The sequence below is a fragment of the Sceloporus occidentalis genome, unplaced genomic scaffold (genome assembly GCF_023333645.1).
Source record: "Sceloporus occidentalis isolate IW3139 unplaced genomic scaffold, rSceOcc1.0.p SCAF_2, whole genome shotgun sequence".
In the NCBI taxonomy this organism is placed as follows: Eukaryota; Metazoa; Chordata; class Lepidosauria; order Squamata; family Phrynosomatidae; genus Sceloporus; species Sceloporus occidentalis.
The window spans coordinates 113995036-114013775 of record NW_028316982.1 but is presented as its reverse complement, the minus strand read 5'-3'; positions in this window follow the sequence as shown (position 1 = coordinate 114013775).

The following is an 18740-nucleotide window of genomic DNA, read 5'->3' as shown; positions in this document are numbered from 1 at the left end:
GCTATCTTGGTGCCTGCCGGTTCATATGGTGCACGCCAAATGGGTATTAACAAGCCACGTGGCAGTGGCTATGGTGCCCCTTTGTGGGCACAAAAAGGAGCTGGAAAAACCGGCTCCTTTTTGTGCTCTGTGGAGGCTGGATCAGTGCTGCAGCATGTGTTTACTGATCCAGGGCAGAAAGGGGCAGTGTCTCAACGCCCTTTTCTGCCCATCTGTACAGCCCCGTAGTAGTGGCTCCCAGCGATATAATGCTGCAGATTGGAATACTATACTGGTAGACAGCAATTTATGACATCCCTGATGTGTAATTCACCACTGCAGGTCAAAGGTAGTATTGTGGCTGGTTTTGATTCCCAGGAAAAAATCCTTTATATGCAATATCCATCCTGTTGTATTAAATATCTCACTTCAATTGCTCCCTTTAGAAATCCCCCTAGGCCAAATCAGGCATTTAACTGCATACAGAAGCTTCATGTTCTGTTGAACTGCATTCAGACAGATTGTACTTCTAGAGGTGCTTTCTCTCTATCAAATACACACACATGCATACACACACACACACACACACACACACACACACACTGCTTGCAATAGGAAAAATTTCAAAGAATAGGTATTCTTGCCTTTTTGCTATCTCTTGTTTCCTTAGTGTATGCCTACTGCCCAAATACAAATTCAATATAAACTTGGCTTTCTCCATTGATTTGGAAAGGCAGCTCTCTCTTCTACCCAGGAGAGGAATAGAGAAATTAAAGAGATTTATTGAAATCAGAAATTCAAGGTATGTGTTCTTTTGATCTTTTTATATCTCTGTGGGAAGAGAGAGGTGAAAGGAATGAGAGTCAGAACAGGTGGAAAATGAAAAAGAAGCCATGGCCAATTGCTACAGGGAGGAGAAAGGAACACCAGACAGAGAAGGAGGAGTTATATATACCATGCACACATTTGCACTAACTGTGGCTCCAGAAAAAAAATAATCAAAGGAAAACCGAAAGGACACCTTTATAATGCTGAAAATGTCACTTAACAGCACCATATATACTGTATTATTATTATTATTATTATTATTATTATTATTATTATTATTATTATTATTATCTTATTATTAACTTTATAACATGCTGTAAGTTTACACAGCACTGTACTTAAAATAAAATAATATAAAATAAAATGGACCTGTCAGTGGTGTACACTCTAGAAAATAGAATATAATACAAAATTGAAACACAATGTCATTCAACAAAATATACAAACAACATATTAAAATAAACATCAAATAACAATCAAATAATGTCTTGGAATGCCTTCCTGAACAGAATAGTCTTTATCTCAGTTTTAAAGCTGAGTAAAGAGGAGAGGAACAATACTTAAAAGGGAAGGGGGTTCCAGGAGTAAGGAGCACCCAAAGAAAAAGGTCAGATCCGAGCTGGAGAAGTAGAAAATCTCGGCTGGACAACAGTCCTTGGTTGCCAGAATGGCGGGTGCAGGTGGCAAGGTATGGGGAAAGAAGATGTGATAAGTAAGGAGGGGCCAGCCCATTCAGGGCTTTAAAAGTCATTAACAGAAGTTTATAACGAATGCGGAGGGGGAGGGGAGCCAGTGGAGGGATGACAACAAAGGAGAAATATGATTGTAATAGTGAGCCGACATAATTATATGTGCAGCTGAATGCTGGACAGAAATAAAAGGACAAAGATGAGAAAGAGGAAGCCCCACCAGAAGAAGGTTGCAGAAATCCAGACATGAGACTACTAAAGCATGAACTAGAATCTTGGTGGTGGAGGTCAAAAGAAACGATTGAATTTTAGTGATATTACAAAGAAAAAATCTACATGTCTTATCTATAGCTTGAATCTGAAGGATACATGACAGGGAGGAATCAAAAATGAAATCAAGACTCTGGGCTTCCTGGACAGAGTGAATGTCATCAACAAGAAGTGAAAGGGAGTATTGATCAGTAGGGTTTGGAGGAAAGACAAGAGGTTCAGTCTTAGACATATTGAGCTTTAAGTGCCCGTGCCGCATCTGCTGAGAAACAGTGTCCAGACAACAAGATACTTGCTGTCCAAGACCCAAAGAAAGATCAGGGTTGGAAAGATACAGCTGGGTGTCATCAGCATACAGATGATAAGAAAAGCCAAAGGCACTAATGAGCTTACCCAAAGACAGTGTGTAGAGAGAAAACAATAGGGCCCCAAAACAGAGCCCTGTGGAACTCCAACAGAGAGTGGGATGGAAGACGAAACCTGACCGTCAGTGACCACTGCAAAAGATCTGTCAGACAGATAGGATTTAAACCACTTAAGAACAGATCCGAAAACCCAAGGTCAGAAAGTATATCAACTTAAAAAGAGTGGTCAATGGTGTCAAAAGCCGCAGAAAGATCTAGGAGGACAAGAACAGAATAGAGGCCATTTACCTTGCCCTGCAAGAGATCATTAGAGTTCTTTGTGAGAGCCATCTCTGCAGAGTGCCGTGGGTGAAAACCAGACTGAAAAGGATCTAAAATGGAGTTAGTTTCAAGAAACTCTAGACAGTGAGAATAAACAACTCATTCCAAAACCTTTGAGAGAAAAGGAAGAAGAGAAAGAGGACAATAGCTAGACAGAGAAGAAAGATCAAGAGAAGGTTTTTTTTTTCCAGAATAGGAGATACTACAATATATTTAAAGACAGAAGGAAAAGTACCAGTAGAGAGAAAAAGATTAAAGATATAAAGAAGCAAAGCAGAAGAGAAGAAGCGAGAGAGATTAGAAAACAAGAAGGAATTGGATTGAGAGAACAAGTTACTGGTTTGGAAGAGTTCAGAAGCATAGAGAGTGCATCCAAAGAGACAGGAGTAAACACAGAGAATTTTAGTTTAGATGATGATGCATGAAAGTTAATTACAGCTGAAGAAACAGGAGGGACAATCTCAGAGCAAATAGTAGTAATCGTAGTGATGAAATAAGTAGCAAAGTCATTAGGAGAAAATAGTGAAGAGAAAGGAGGGGAAGAAGGTTTTAACAAGGTAGTAAAAGTGGAGAAAAAATGCTGCAGGCATCTCTCACTTTCACAGATCAAAGATTTATAATAGTTCTGTTTGCCATGGACAGGGTGCACAAAAAGGAAGATAAGACAAATTTATAATTAATGAAGTCAGCCCATTCCCTGTTTTTCCCCCCACAAATGCTTGGCTGTTTGAGAACAAGAGTGGAGAAATCAGACTGTGAGGGTAAGCTAGAGCTGAGGCCTAGAGGTAAAGGAAGACATGCATATGGAAATCGGGGCAAATCTGTCAAGAGTTTATGAAAGTTTAGAGTTAAATGAAAAAAGTGAAGCTCCTCCTCCACAGTGGATGGCTCAGAGTCAGCAGAATATAGCCTAAATGTTAAGCAGTGGTATGGAAAAGCAGGAACATCTATGGAAAGGAACAGCTTTCACTCTTTTCTAGTGACTTTTTTGTGCTTGACTTTTTCTGTGCCTTTCTGTTTCCCGCTCCCTATTTCTACTGGTTTTAAACACTCAGTACATGAAGGATTTTCTGCGTCAAAATACTCTGGCTCCATAGGCATCCATATTGAAAGATGTTTCAATGAGTACTTGCACACAGATCAAAGACATTGTTTGCCATTGCATCTAAAGCAATGGGTGCATTTGTCATATGGTGAAGAAGCTGTTACATTGGAACATGACTTACTAGTTACCTGGTTGACTAGGCAGTTGTAGAGAGGATGATGAGAAATTTCCCCTGAACAGTCTTGGTATACCTGCTTTCATTGTAAAGAACTACAGCATTTCTGCTTCTTAATATAGTGAAGTAGGTGAGCCATGACTTTGTTTTAGGACAGTACAGAGAAGAAAGAAAATCAATTAATCATACATGAGGTTTTCCACACTCCCACAAATGAGAAAAGTCTGAATATCACCCTCACTATATAATGTTCTGCCCCTTCCCATTTCTCATTACCATATATTGTTTTACAGCTTTCAGGAGAATCATTGTACAAACTGATCCCAAACTGTTTTCCATGAAATGTTTATCACAATTATGTGAGCTAGTTGGGAGCAAAGCATGGTTAAGTTATATTTGGGACTACAAATTCCTGAATCCACAAGTAGATAGGGTATTCTGAGTTTTGTAGTCCAAAAGAAACCTTTCCAAGCTTTAGCAGGAGACATTTCCCATGAGTTTTATGAGACACTAAAATGGCTTTGAGAAGATAGAGATTTTTTGCCTTCTTAGAACTTTACTTTCCCTATTAAAAACATTCAACCTGCTGAGAATTAATCCCATTTTATCTTATTATCGGTTACACTTAAACTTGATATTTTCTGAATATGAAGACATTTATGACATTTATGAATGTGAAAACATTTATGACTTTTCAAAGAGGAATTAAAACAAAATTCTCCCCAATATGTGTAGTAGCTACATTCAGTGGGCTAAGTCTACCCTTAGGGCCAAAACAGACGGCTGTGGCAACCACATGTCTTGGCCCCAATCTGGCTTTTTTCTGGTACAAAAAGAAGTGGTAAAATGCCACTCCTTTTTGCACCTGGGCTTTTCTGTGTTCCTGTGGCATATGGCACCACAGCACTGTAGTGTCACAACACTGCCTGCCATGTGGGTGGACGGGTAACATGATGCCACCTTGGGCGCAGTGTTGATACAAAGGACTTTGTAATTATGGGTTTGTAATTGTGTGGCCAGAAACTTGGTCAAGTCATATGTGGGGGATCCAATGGCACTTACAATGGATCAGAAGTTAATACAGTCTTGGTGGAAGAGCCTTAGATTTGTATAAACTTTGGTGTGTGGTTGGCTGAATTGAGAAGTTCTTGATCAAGGTGTTCATTTTCCTGCTGATTTTGTTGGTTGGGACTTGTTTTAGTATTTTGTATATTGCAGGATCCAGGAGTTCCTTGATTTTTGTTTGTTTGTATTGTTCTATTTCCATTATTATTGTGGCATTGCCTTTGTCTGCTGGGAAAATGAAGATTTCTGGGTCCAAACTGAAATCCTTGATGGCTTTTCTTTCTTTTTTGGTTATGTTGCTGAATGGTGGTTTTGCCTACTGCAGAATCCTTGCTGTTTCTCCTCTTATCTCTTCTGCTTCCTCCTCCAAGAGATGGTGGAGGGTGGATTCCAGTGGGACAATTGATTCTACAAGCAGAGAGATGGGGTAAAATTACACATAAAAAGCACAACTACTTACTGGAGCACCACCCTTTAAACTTTTTCAATTTTTGAAAAAAAATTGCCTTTATGAACAAGATTTTCCAAGTCTTACAAGAAGACCATAGAGACTTGAGAACATTTCCCCCCTGTTTCTGCTGATAAGGTTTGAATGGAAAAAAAATCTAAGGGTTATAGTAATTCAGAAGCAATATTAAAAGTGATTTTTCTCCCCTTAAAAAGCAGTTCCCCAATGGGAGAGGGGAAGGTGAGGCAAGGCAAAGGGAGGGGAGATGGAGGTTTTCTCATAGACAAGAATCAGCCATTTTTTTTCATTTAAAACGTTAACTGACTTGACAGTAGCAGAAAAAGAGGAAGCTCTGAACCCACACTATTGTACAGCAACACGATACAAAAATCTAAATGTCTGATTAAACTTGATTAAACCTTCTGCCTAAAGAGACTTGGAATGATGATGATTATGATGATACGATTATACTTTTAAAAACAGTTTGTTTGTTTGTTTTCAAAGCAAAAAGTGCAACTTTGAACCACCTGGGAAGTATCTCCTGGTGTCACTTCATCACTTTTCCACTTGCTTGATGTACACATTAGGGAAAAAATAAGGAAAACAAAACAAAAGAAAACACTGAATTTTGCTTTAAGTGAAATTTTGAGACAAAATTTGATATAAAAAAAATGGTAAAGCATCCAAACAGTTTTGAGAGAAGGAAACCAAGCTTCGAAAGATCAGGGAAAATTACATGTGCTGTTGCTTTAAATGTTACACAGTATATGTAATGTTGAAGTTATAGGCTGACAGCAATTGGAATGATAAACATTATGAGTACAATTAATGGACCCTGGAGTGCTGACACACTCAGTAGCTGCACAATTACCATGAGAGCTGGGAAATTACTTAATAATGGGACAAAGCAATATTATTGTGATTTTCTCTATGCTTCTGTGCAGCTCTTTTCTCTCTCTCTCTCTCTCTCTCTCTCTCTCTCTCTCTCTCTCTCTCTCTCTATATATATATATATATATATATATATATATATATATTCTCCTTCTATATCAGGCCTAGGAAATAAAAGTCAATTCATTGGATTGTAATTCATTGGACTGCATTTTTGTATTGCTGTGCAGAGGCATTCATGTTACACTGTCCAAAGTGGGCAATGAGACAGAATACATCTTTCCTTGGTAATCAGTACATTATCATATATTTTGGACAAAACCATGAACACAAAAACATGTGTCCATTTGAGAAAAACACTTTAAAAAAGTGTCCATTTGAAAAGTCACCCCGAAACACTTAGATAGATGTAGAAAGTGTACATTAGAAAACCATGTACATTTTAAAGGTACAGTATTTAAAATTTCCACAAATTTCCATGCAGAAAGGTAAAGATATGTACAGAACTGAGATAGAATGTACAGAACTGAGATAGAATGAGAATGCTAGTGCAAGTCTGAGAAGGACACAAGAATGTTTGATGTTCACATCCCTTTCTAGTCATGTTTTGGTTAGAAGCTATTATGATGAAAATCCAGTGCTAAACTAAGATGTTTTGCTCTCTGGAACAAAATGTTAGCCTTCCTCTACCATGAGGAACAGCTTTAAAAAGAGAAAGAAAAAATATTTGCTTTATCATTTAAATCTCAACTCACACATTCACCTATTTGCTTCTCTACCACTTTTGTACTAATGAAAGCAGGTTGCTTTTCCTGCTGCATTACAAAGTCCTGTCTACCTGAATGATACTGAGGGATATTGATATGATTGGTCTGAGAGCAACTTGACTGAGGGAAGTCTCAACAAAACTGACAATTTCCTATTTTATTTGTCAAGATATATATTTCCATCCATGTGATGCAAGTGTTAACCAATGCATGGGGAAAATAGATCTTGGGGCTTTTTGGGAGGGTGCCCTGCAGCCTAAATCCATGTTTTCTTTATAGACATGTACAACCTCCCATCTGTTATGAGGTTTAGAAAATAGGTGCCATATCAGGCAGTCCCTAGTGTCAAAGGCTATTCCTCATTAGCCAGGAAATTAAACCTTTTCACAACATATGTAAAACAGAGACGCTTCAGCATGGCTACAGCCTGATGCCCTTGGTACCATCATTCTTCTTGCTATCACAAGTCATAAATTCAGTGATCAGGATCATGTGGGAAAAGGCCTTCTATGAACATCAAAAACTGCTGTAAACTGATGCCAGCATCTCTGTCTGACATCTGCCTTCACTAGCTTTCAGTGGAAGCTGGCAACCCCAAAGTCAATAGTAAATCCACTCTGAATTTTGATCCTAGATTCAGGATTTCCCTTCCTCAGATTAGAATGCTTATCATCTTGTTGTCCTTCTGTCAATAAGCAAAAGGTATATTCCTGACAGGCTTTCAGGAACTGGTTGTTTTGAAAAGGCTGCTCTAATTCTCATTTGACAGCCAACATGGTGTAATAAATCTTTCTGAGATGTCCCTGTGATAATGTTGACATAAGTTGAAGTTAGCTTGATGGCCCATAACAACAGAGCCAGCATTGTGCAGTGGTTTGGAGTGTTGGACTAGGGTTCTAGGAGACAAGGGTTTAAATTCATGCTCAGCCATGAAAACCCACTAGGCGACCTTTGGCAAGACATTCTATTTCAGCCTTAGAGGAAAGAAATTATAATTCTTAGTATGTTTTTATTTATATAGAACCTTTTAAAAAGTGTAATCTGCTTTAAGTTCTCTTTTAGGCGGGAAACTAGGATGTAAATACAGAATCCTCCTCCTCATGTTCATCACTACAGTCATCACTTTTTCTTTTGGCCAGGGCCATCATTCCAACTAATTATTGTTTTCGCCCCTGTCCTTTTGATTCTGCTTCAATGAGTTCAAAAAAGTATGGCTATGCTACAAAGATCCTACTGCTCTAGATCTGTATTTCATCTTGATATAATGAGAACATGATTAGAAGAAGTCTGAAAGCTGCTGCATACCACTTTTCTTTTTTAAAGCTCAGAGGTGCTTACATGGGCTCCCAGAGTGTCCTCTCCAGAAGCATTGACTGGCTCCATATTCTGAAGGCAAGATGTCCCATATACCCTAAAATGCCAGCAAGTAACCTGGGCAAACCAGATTTTTAAATAATCAAGGGAAGGTTGCTTTAGTTAGGTCAAATCTTCCACCCACTAAAAAAATCTACTCTTACAATCATCAGCATTTAATTATTTGAAATGTATTATGCTAGTGCCGAACACTGGTGCTTTTAGTATATTAGCATATTATTTTAATATTTTAGCATTTTATAGTGTTGTGTTTTATCATCCATTATTGACTGGTGGAAAGGGCATTATAAATAAATGTTATTCTTATTAATATCTATGTTCTGCAATATATAGTGATGTAGAATTTATATAATGAAGAGTACACCTGAGTGAAATTTCAAATTAGCTTGATGTACATTGTCACACATACAACACAAAATGTGTTGAAACTGGATGTATTTACCTTTTTACTCCAGCTTTTTGAGCAGGCATTTCAGCTATTTATGTCATTTTTAGTTGACACTATTGAGATGTACCTTGTTTAGTTTTTTTTCACAATAAGGCAAATCATTGATTTGATAAATATCTGAGCAGCAGCTAGATATTAAAATCGATGATAGCAACTACATGAAAAGTTATGCTGTGTATATTGCCAATATTCCAGTGATCACAGAGAGATTTCATATTACAGAGGGGATCTATGCATTCTATGCGCAATGTTTTTCCCGTGCACTTTCGGAGCATGGCTTTACAGTGTTTGACTACTTGTTCTGCAATGGACTGGTAATCTGATATGCAAGATGGATTTTGCTGTAGGGCAATTTACTCACCCCCAGAGTATGCCTGAATTACTAGGTTTTGTGGCTCTTATTAATTACTGTAATGGATTCTGTTATAGGTAGAATGTATGTGAGATGATATCAAGGCAGGTTGGAAAGGAGAAAGAGAGTGAGAACATGTGGGCAGGTGAGTGAATAAAAACAGCAACTAGAGTAGACAGTGGAAAAGGGAAATGTTAGCATAGTACAGCATTTATCCAGCAATAGCAGTGCTATGTATCATCAGATCCCTCTTTTTGATCTTTAAAGAAGACTTGAAATTAAATTGAATAGTTATTTGAATTATTCTCATCACTTTCTATCTTTTCTCTTTGCCCTTCTTTTTTAAATATTATTTTTATTAATGCCAATAAACAAAAACATAAAGTCAGTATAACCAGAAAAGAAAAAGAAGAAAAAAGAAAAGACAAAAACAAAACAAACTGTTGGCTTGCATTCTGTTCAGAAGTTACATCATTCTAAAACAATTTGCATTCATGTAAAGTTGAATTGTACCATTGAACAATGTACATATTCTCATGAGAGGAATGAAGATGCAGTTACTCTATGACACATGTGAAGTCAGCAACATGGCTACTTAGCAATGGCTCCAATGCACAATGGGTCCTGATTCATAATGCGAGCCCCCATTAAGCAGTGTTCTATTATGCATTGTCACAGTTCTATAGCAAGATTTCATATCGTGCCAGCAATATAGTCCATCATTGGAGTTTATTGCACAGCTCCCTGGGATGTTCCCGGTGTGGAACAAAGGGGGCGGGATGGGAACAGAATTGGGGCTAACACACATTTTATCACACGCCGGAACGCCGCCAATGCTGCTGGAAGTTCCCATTCCATTACCAATCTGTCCCACAGGAGGCAATTCAGGAAGTGTTCCTGAAATTTGCCTCCTCTGGGATGGATTGGGAACAGAATGAGAACTTCCGGTGACATTGGCAGCGTTCCGGTATGTGATAAAATGGATCTTGGCTGGTTTTTATTATTATTATTATTTAGAATATTTATACCTTGCTCTTCAGCCACAAAGGCTTTCAGAGTGGCTTACAAAATGGTTAATTAGACAGTTCCCTGCCCTCAGGCTTACAGTCTAAACAGACACAACCCAAAAGGAGAAGGGAATTAGGGTGGGGAAGCGGATCAGGTCCAGCAGTTCTCTCCCTCTGAGGCCTGGACCATGGCAGATGGACTGGAGGGAAGGCTCATCTTCTTACTCTAGGCCAGCCTGATATTTTCCTTTGTTTTGTTTTGGGAGGGAACACATGCTGTGGTTAACTGCCTTAGGGTTGGCCCCGACTCATGGATACCCTGTGGATGAGATATCTTCAAGCCCTTGTCATCCACTGCTCTGCTCAGGTCCTGTAAATTCAGGCCTCTCACCTCCCTAATTGAGTCTATAAATCTGGCATGTGGTCTACCTTTCTTTCTGTCACCTTATATTTTCACAAAGCATTACTGTCTTTTCTAATGAATCATGCCTTCTCATCATGTAGTCAAAGTATGATAGCTCAGTTTCATCATCTTGGCTTCCAGAGAAAGTTTGGGCTCAATCTGTTCTGGAACCCATTTGCTTGTCTTTTTAGCAGTCTACAGTAGTCTTGCCACAGTGTCTTGGCCCTTGCAAGCTAGTATATGTTAATTTTCACTATTATTTCCATTAGGTTTACACAATTTATAATACCCTTTTAAGTGAATGTGGGTCAGAACAGACTGGCAAGAAGTGACATCTTGAAGCCACCTCCTGCTAAAAATGCAGTGGGGCAGTGGCAAACACATGCCACAGCCCCAATCCACTCTGACCTGAGCCCAAATAGAAGTGGAAAAGATCTGCTCCTACTTGGGCCAAGAAAAATCTGGCTTTCCCTGCCCCGCCACAGCCCCAGGGCAGCTTCAAGAGGCTCTAGTGGCAAGTGGCATTTAAGATGCCACCAGAGAGAGCATCTTGAAGCTGTCCATGTCTGGGAACCCAGGTAGCTTCTAGGTGGTTTTTGGGTGTCATCCGCATGTGCAGTGTGTAAACACCATGCTCCCAAGATGCCCAGAAGGCATCTTTAATGGGCTGTCTGTTCCAGCCCTAAGTTTCTAAAGAATGTGTACAATAGGATTGTTTATAGAAGGTTTAACTAGCAATTTTCTAGAAAGCACAATTCTATACAAGCCCCTCTAGGATTTATTTCTCCTTATTAAGCAGCAGAACACACACAAACAATTGCTTTATTTTTTAAAAAAAGTAATCTATTGACACAAGGGATAAAGCTATGGCCTATGAGCAATAATGAATAATATTGTACAATGTCACAAATTGTGCTTTTTTGCCTTTTATGTACCCCAACACTTCCTGGGTCCTTCAGATTTAAAGCTAATTAATGGAGGGCTGGGACCAGCAAAGATGGGCCACAGTGCATATCAGTAAAGTCATGATCCTCCGTTTCCATTTTCCTGGCTTTGTCGAGCCACCATGGGATAGTCTTAACTCCAGCTGTTTTAAAATCATTGAATATAACAGTGCATAATTATATTATAACTGACCTATATTATATACATTATCCATCGTTAGCTTTTAGGCACTGCTAATCTTGTCCCAGAAACCTTTTATAGAAAGATCTAGCCTAGATCCTCAAGCGTGAAAAGAAGGGTTCCTATAGCCAGCCAACTCTGTGAACCTACTTGGATTTATTGTGATAAATGTTGTTTATGTACACACTGCCAGGAAATGATCTGAGACTACAGCTTGCTCAGTTGCATTTTTAACAGTGGAGAATTTGAACAATCACCAGGCTAAAAGGTATATGGAGATTAATAGGGTTCATTTTTCTTAAGAAAGATAGTATTTATTAAACCATTACAGGAATTTAGGTGGCGATAACCTGTGTGAGGATTCAGATTAATGTCTTGGCAATGAATAATCAACTTTCTGAGTTCCATACAAAGAATGTAAGATCTTTGAGGGCTGATGTGACAGGGATAGATAAACTAAAGAGCCATCTCCAAGAGATAGCTGGAGAATTCTGAGAATTGTAGTCTAAAAAATTAATTCTGACAAAGTCCTGTTTACTCACATTCAGCAAGCAAGTCTGGCCAATGCTTGTTTGTTGCCAGACGCAGAGCAGCAAACAGTATCCCTAGCTATGCAAGTCCAGTTGCACAGTACTCAAAGTCAGTTGGTTTATGACAGTTCAAGTAGCAAAATGTCCTAAAACAACCTCTCACTATCCCTGGTAGTCAAAAATTAAAATTAAAATTAAAACAACAGCTAAGTTTATGACTAACAACATGCTGATTCTTTAGAATACACAGCTTCAATTTGTCTAACATTAGGGCTGGTCCTGATACTATGTGAGCAAGGGACAATGGGATCACACAACTGAATTTTACCTGGTCAGACATTCATCACAACATTTTTCCAGTGCTGATTCTTCCATGCTTTTTCATTTTTACCAGAAGCAAGTGAAAAGCTTTTCATTCTACTCCAGTGTTGTTGTTGTTGTTTGTTACTTTTATAAGCTGATGAGCTTAGACACCCCTGTTGTCATCTGATTTAAATCTTCACACATTTTGGACATTTTAATTGTTGTTGAATTGTATTCTCTGAACTGTTTTTCAGGAAGAAGGCATCAAAACAGAGCTGATAGGTAAATAAAATAATGCTACTTCAGGGAAGCAACAGATGTTGACATGGAAACTCTCTGTATCTGTCATCACCCAGATATGATAGCCAGGGTTGAAGTTTCCAGCTATGAGCCATTATCTGGATGCTGTTTCCCATAATATCTGCATCACTTTTGCAGTGTGCACCTCATTTAGGTTAGGGAAAAGAATGTACCAAACTTCTGACATGAGTCTTTATAAGTAGCACTGGCATTTTACTTTTGGGTCTTGAATGTCTTCAAATAGATATTGATCTTTTGAGGGGGGGAAGATGGGTCCCATTCACCGTTTCACTAGGAGCAAGTTAAAAGGATCACCATAACCAATCACTCTAGTAGAAAACTGTTCTAATTCACCTCATCATATTTATATAGAAAATACTATTTTGCATTATTAATGTTTGTTTTACAATTCCATGTATAAGGTCTTTTTGCTCATATTCACATTTCTTCCCTCTCACACACATACATGTGCTAATATTTAGCCCTTTTACATAATCAGCCTCACAATCCTGTCTCCCTTACACATATGTGTATATTTACAAACATGCCCTTGTCTCTGAGCAATCAGCCATCCCACTCCATCCCACTTCCTGTTTCAAAATAGGTGTGTCATGGGCATAAATTAGTCCAAATTTTTAGCCCTGGAGATACAAATAAACAAAAAACAAACACGGTGGAAACATCCTGGCAAAACGGAAGCACTTGCTATAGGAACCCCAAATCTGGGGACAGAGATTTGTCAACCAGTCCTGGATGGGGTCATACTTCCCCTAAAGGACTGTGTTTACAGCTTGGGAGTGCTCCTGGACTCATACTGCCAGTTGTTATCTCAGATAAATGGAACGGCCAGGAGCGCATGTTATCAACTTCAGTTGTTACGCCAGCTGCAACCCTACCTGGACCAGGGGGATTTAGGATTAGTGGTATATGCACTGGTAACCTCTTGCCTCGATTTCTGCAACACGCTCTACATGGGGCTACCCTTGTGTCGAGTTCGGAAGCTTCAATTGGTCCAAAATATGGCCGCCAGACTAGTTGCTGGGAAATCCATATTTGACCATATAACATCTGCCCTAAAATCTCTGTACTGGCTGCCAATTAGCTTCTGGATGCAGTACAAGGTGTTGGTCATCGCCTTTAAAGCCTTACATGGCTTTAGTCCAGGTTACTTGTGGGATTGCCTCTCCCTATATGATTCATCCCACACACTCAGATCCTCTGGGAAGAATTTGTTGTAGCCACTGAAGACAGATTGGCTGCAACTTCTCAGAGGGCTTTCTTTTCTGTCACTCCAAAACTGTGGAATGACCTACCAGAAGAGATCCATCTTATCACCACCTTAGACACCTTTAAAAAGACTGTCAAGATGGATCTCTTCTGGTGGGCCTTCCCAGATTGATCTCCCAAAGAAAGATAGCCCCATTCACCTTCAATCTGCCCCACTTTTCCCTGCTTATTTAGACTATGCTATTAATGTAATTATTTTAACTGTTATTGAATTTTATTATTTGTAATGGTGGGAGGGCTAGGGGTTAATATATGTTTTATTATGCTTTTGTACGCTTTTGTATTTTTATCTTGTTGCAATCCCACCTCGATCCACAAGGAGAGGCAGGAAATAATAATAATAATAATAATAATAATAATAATAATAATAATAATAATATATACTCGCACACTCCATAAAGGAGATTTGGCGGGCAAAACAATTGGAAAATGTTTAATTTTCCTACTCTTAGGGGTCCACAGGGTCTCCATACATGGCATAAATGCCCTCTACACCTTCTTGTTTGTAGCAAGACATATATATATATTATATTATATATATATATATATATATATATATATATATATATATATATATTGCAAACATTTATTTTTTTACCCTCTGGTGAGTGGGGGGGGGGGGGAGGTGGAATGGTCCTGTGGACCACATACAGACTACACTTTGAGTATCCCTCCTTTAAAAGAACTATCCAGGGTGCCTTGCCTATTTAGAAATACAATTCACCACTTTGGAAAGCTTTTTTAAATCCTGAATTGAAGCCTGCAATGGATTCACTGCTCTACTAACTTAGGAGCCACAAGCTATCACTGATGTTTTGCTTTAATACTTACTTTCATATCTACTGAATAAGAAGCCTATCTGCATTAATACCCACAAACACACACACGCACTGATTTGTGTGTGTCACTACTGAGTGAATGTTTAATCTTTGCAATATTCTACAAATTGTTCCTCATTCAGAAAAAAAAAATCCACTGCTAGTAGTATTACTATTTGACATAAATCAGAGCACAATTAGAATTTGACAAAAGTATCCAATAAACCTTTGTCTGTATCATAAAACAAGACCAATTTGAATCTATGCCTCACCATCATTACCCTTTGTAATGAATATTAATGAAGGGGCTATCCCAGGAATTATTACACTGAATTGAGATTTACTTGTTCTTTGCGCTGTGCTCATTTCTATAACCTTTGTAGACTATCAAAGGAGGATAATGACAGCAGGAGGAAAAAAAGTTGAATATTGATAGTTGGTTTACCCACGTGTGGCAAACCTTTTATTTTCTGTGATTGGGAGCATCAATAAAACAGACTCTGAAAGATGGCTATACAAATCATCATCTGCAAGGCATTTGCTATGATGGTGTTTGTATTTCTGTTTGCATCACATTTGGGAGGGTTTTATTTATTATTGGATTAAATTACATCAAAGCTAAAATTTAAACCTTTGAATCCAGTGATCAAGTTCTAGTTCTGCACCATGTGTCTGTTAGGTGAGCTTCAGCAAGTTTTCTGCCTCAGTTACCCTTCTGTGAAACGAAAATAACAAGCAAACCAAGATCTTTGTCACAGGTCTGAGCGACACAGATGATAAGCTAGCTACTGACTGGAACACACTGGAAACTGTTGCTCTGAGCTAGTGGAAGTCTGATATCCCCATAAAAATCACTCTGCATCAGAGAATAGGATTTTTGGATTAAAACGCTGCTCTCATGTGCTTTGTGCTATGATATCACCCCAGCCACTTCTGATCCCTTCCACATTTTTTAGTTGTGAGCTAGTAATAATGATGTGTCCTTATCATTCTGTTTGAAAAGCAGATGAAAGAATAATTGCTTGGGCTCCCATAGCAATTTTGAAAAATGAAGTGTGAGCAGCGATGTTCTCTTGCACATTTTAAGATCTCTGCAGGTACTTGCACAGAGCCTATAGCACTGCAATGATGCTTATATAAAAATACATCTAACTACACATACAGTCCTTATGCTAAGAGTCTTCAACAGCATGCCTGAATTTCAATAAATTGTCACAGTGAGAGTGGGTGATCTATTTGCTAGCATTGCAAATGGTCAGCTTGCCTCCCAACTTTGGAATCAATCAAGTTTTAAGGGACAGGGTCCCTTAAAAAAATCCAGCCAACTCTTTCACAAAGTAGTGTCAGCTAGTACAGGCTTGCCAGTCTACACAAGGCTCCACATAGCCACAGCTCTCTGATGATCAGGTTACTGACTTCTCCTGTAGATAACTTGACTTATCTCTGTTTGACTATTTCCACTGATAGTTCCCAGAAAAACAAATCCCCAGCAGGAGAAGCACTGAAACAAACTGAATATGCTTCCAACCTTAGCTTAGAAAAAAAATGAGCCATGAAAGGATTGGGTAATATGTGGGTTCAAAAAATTCTTTTCTGCCTTAAAGCCCTGTAGTCTTCTGCTAAATAAAATAAAATGCCTGCAATAAGCACAGATACCACACTATTGCACATAATACAAAAGGTCACGTTCTGTAGAGCACAACTGAAAAGGAACTCTGAACCACAAGCAGACTCTTTACCCCCCCACACTTCTTTTCAGTCATGTTGTTCTGCAATGCCTTCTCACCTGATCATTTTTCCTAGGGTTTTGCATATCTTGCATATCTATATTACAAATATTACAAAGGGTTATCTATCCCACTAAACATCCCCTATCTTATAAATGAAAAGTGACAGCAAGACTAATATTTTTCCAATGGAAAAAAGGCTAAATTAAAGCATTATTTAGTTGCTCTTTCCTTTCATTAGGAACAAATTCTGAACAAATTATTAGACAAGGGAAATTGGAAGTATAATCCAATGGCAATCCGAACACAATCATGGGGTTTAACGTTATTGCATGATAGACTACCACGTGCAATTTCGGGCAATGGGAAATCAGTCCGAATGCAATCATGGGGTTTCACGTTATTGTGTGATAGACTACCACACACAAATTTGGGCAATGGGAGGTCAGTCTGGGCGCAATCATGGGGTTTCACATTATTGCGTGATAGACTACCACATGCAAATTTGGGCAATGGCATGCTATTTTCAGGCAATGGGAAGCCAGTTTGAACGCAATTTGAATTCATGTAAATTCGCTGAACTAGCAAATTCAGTGAATGCATTCTGGCCCCACTTTCTTTTTATTCAAAATTAAGAGAAATTCTTCAGGTGTGATAAACTCCTAGGTCTGTTGGTTCTCTTCTATCCTGCTAGAGATGCAGTAACAAAAATTAAACTCGAGAGATGCCAACTTTTCAGACCTGTTTGAAGGAAATTATCCTCAACATTGTCATCTATTGATGCATAGAACAAGTTGAGTCTCTCTTATCTGGAATTTCAAAATCTGAAATACTCTAAAATCCAAAACCTTTTCCATCAGTGGCTGAGATAGTGACCCTTTTGCTTTCTGATGGTTCAGTGCAAAGAAACTTAGTTTTATGCACAAAAATATTTAAAATATGGTTTATAAAATTAATGTCAAGCTATGAGTATAAATTGTATATAAGGCATAAATGAATTTTGTGCTTAGATTTGGGCCCGGCCTCCAAGATATCTCATTATCTATATCCAAATATTTCAAAATCTCAAAGAATCCAAAATCCCAAACATTTCTGGTCCCATGCATTTCAGATAACGGAAACTCAAACTGTAGTTATTACCACTTCACACCTATTTATGTCATGGTACATGCAACCCAGAGTAATCTAAGATTTTTGATGGGAAAAGTACTCAAGCAATCCTCCCCATTTCTAGTACTTTTAAAGATACAATAGCAAATAACTGGCAATTAGCTGCCTTTTCATTACATCCCAGATCTTCCGGCCAATGTGTATGGCTTGCTGTGCATAACAGTAAGGCATGTTAGGAATTTTGCTCCCTATATTCTTAGTTATATAATATAACCCTGAAACTTAGCTAAGCTTTGAAGGAAGGAAGGAAGGAAAAGGTTTCATTTAAATGAATGCATCACACCTCTATGAGACTGTCTTCTTACATAAGCAGGTTGAGGCCAAGGAACAAGGATAAGTCCTGCAGGAAAATCCAGATGTTCCTTTACATGGCATTGATGATTCGCAAGGTGACATTTCCCCCCTTGAGTCAATACTGAATGAACTCTCCAGTAGCATTTGGGCAGAGAACTGTACAGCCAAAAGGGCCTTTTAAGGTGAAATGAGACACTGTTATAAAAGATTTCTTGACAAGAAATAGAAGGACATGACTATCTTTCAGTCCTCAGGCCCTGGCTAATTTCTTTTCACTTGCAGTACATTAAAAAACAAATGTTCCCTGTAGCTTCAAATCTGGAAGAAAGTGTTTGAGTGTCTACAGCCTTTTGAAAACAAAAACAGCAACCTCATATGGCATTTTGTTATGCTACCAGATACCTTATTTTGGCTCATGGCAAGAGCCTATTTTTTTTTTCTTTTTTGGAGACTGAGGGAGCTGTACAACCACAAAATGGCTATCAGGACTGCATCCACACAGTAGAAGTAATCTAGTTTGACACCACTTTAACTTCCATGGTTCAGTGCTATGGAGTTTTGGAAATTGTAGTTTCTTGTGGCACCACAGCTCTCAGACAGAGAAGGCAAAATGCCTCACAAAACTGCAGTTCCCAGGATTTCATAGCACTGAGTCATGTCAATTAAAATGGCATCAAACTGGTTTATTTCTGCAGTGTGGAAGCAGCCCAAGAGGACTGAGTGGTCACAAACAACAAAACTCCCCAAGCCACTGAATAT